This window comes from Petaurus breviceps, unplaced genomic scaffold (assembly GCF_028583685.1).
Source record: "Petaurus breviceps papuanus isolate PSGF00001 unplaced genomic scaffold, PetGlider_PUasm1.0 90644, whole genome shotgun sequence".
NCBI classification, from domain to species: Eukaryota; Metazoa; Chordata; class Mammalia; order Diprotodontia; family Petauridae; genus Petaurus; species Petaurus breviceps.
The window spans coordinates 2,629,378-2,631,337 of record NW_027187298.1 but is presented as its reverse complement, the minus strand read 5'-3'; the positions used below and the strand labels follow the sequence as shown (position 1 = coordinate 2,631,337).

General features: G+C 47.0%; 1 pseudogene; it reads right to left on the bottom strand.

Moving 5' to 3' along the window:
- Positions 1-696: 696 nt before the first annotated feature.
- LOC138143505 (6-phosphogluconolactonase pseudogene) lies at positions 697-1,564 on the bottom strand (annotated as a pseudogene).
- Between the last annotated feature and the right edge of the window lie 396 nt (positions 1,565-1,960).

Genomic DNA, 1,960 nt, shown 5'->3' with positions numbered 1-1,960 from the left:
ATGTGTATCAAAAAATATTAGGCCTTATATGACCCTGCCAGACTGAAGTATATACAAAATATGTTCTCAATTGTCATTTTCTTTAATGAAAATTTTTCGTTGATTTCTTCCTATGTTCTCCAGCAGATGGTCCCCACCTTTAGCTGAGCATGTGCTTTTCATGCTTTTCTTGATTCTTGTATTTGAAAGTCAAATTTCCTTTTTAGCACTGGTCTTTTCATCAAAAAAAAAAAAACCTTGAAAGTCCTCAGTTTCATTGTCCTTTTTTTCCCCCCTGAAGTATGGTTTTGTTGGGTAGGTGATTCTTAGTAGCTCCTCTGAGCACCAAAATATCATATCCCAAGCCATTTGATTCCTTAATGTAGAAGCTGCAAGGTCTTGTGTTAAACTGATTGCATTTCCACAATACTTGAATTGTTTCTTTCTGACTATTTGCAATATTTTTTCCTTGACCTGGGAACTGTGGAGTTTGCCTATATTATTCCTAGGAGGTTTTTTTAGATTGTGTCTTTCAAGAGACCATTTGTGGATTCTTTCAATTTTTATTTTACTCTGGTTCTAAAATATCTGGGCAGTTTTCCTTAATTACTTTTTTTTTTTGGAGGGGGGGTGGGGCTTAAATTCACATTTTAATATTGGGTAGTCACACAAGAGAGACTATGCAGTTCATGAGCCTGTTCTCAGGTTCACTCACTCACTCCCTCCTCGGGAGAGAGGACTGCTGCCCCACACCCGCTGGTCTTTGTAAAAATATCAGGAGAAAGATAAGGAAGCAGTGTGCAGAGGTCAACTCTGGTCTGGCACATCTGGGCCCATCTGGCTACAAAATGGGATGCTTCTCAAGTGGAATGGTCAGCTCTTTTGCTGCAGCCTCATCCAGGAACCAGCACAATCGCCCCGTGTGGGGCTGCACCAGTGCAGCAGGAATTGGATTCTCTTCATCACTTTCCAGGATCCGCTTCAAAACAGTTGCTTTGCTTTTTCCAGTAGCCACAAACATGGCTATTCGTGCTGCATTCAGTACAGGCAGAGTGAGGGTCACCCTCTCAGGGGGTGGCTTTGGGGAATCACTAACAGGGGCCACAATTTTTTCCTTCTCCTGCAGGAGTGGGTGATCAGGGAAAAGGGAACATGTGTGCCCATCAGGTCCAATACCCAAAATCAGCAGGTCAAAAACTGGGCTTGTATCACCTTGAAAGGTTTCTCGAAGCTTCTCTGCATAGTCTGAGGCAGCATCTTCTACTGGAAGCGCAGGGTGAATGGTGATTACCTGGCTCTCTGGGATGGGCAGGTTCGAAAGAAGATGAGTCCGGTACAGGCCAAACGTGCGGTCCGCGTGGTCGAAGGGCACGAGGCGCTCGTCGCAGAATCCCAGCGTCCAGTGCGCGGGGGCGGCGGCCACGGGCAGCTCTTGGGCCAGCAGCTGGACCAGGCTCCCTCCCGAAAGCCAAGTGAGAAGCGAGCCCCATCCCCGGCGCCCCCGGCCCTGGCCTTGCGCCAGCGACACGCCCAGCTCCTGAGGGCTCGGGAACACCGAGATGAGGCGGGAGCCTGACCCCAGCATGGCAGGGGAGCCGGCGGCGCGCGGCCTCGGGGGCTGCCTCCTCCTTGATAATTTCTTGAAAAACGATGTCGAGGTTCCTTTATTTATCATTGACTTTCAGGTGGTCCCGTAATTTTTAAGTTCTCTTTCCTGGATCCATTTTTTACGGCAGTGGTTTGTTTATTTATTTATCTTGGAGGCTTTTGATGCAGGAGCTTTGACTTTGTTGTCTTCTGGTTGTATGTTTTGATCTTCTTTGTCACCAAAGTAAGATTCTATAGTCTGAGTTTCGTTTTTTTTTTTAACTGTTTGCTGATCTTCCCAGCCAATTACTTGAATATCTAACCTTTCTCAAGGTAGGACTCTACTTCCAGGGCGGGGTTGGGATGGGGGTGTGTGTAGTGTCCCAGGCTTCAG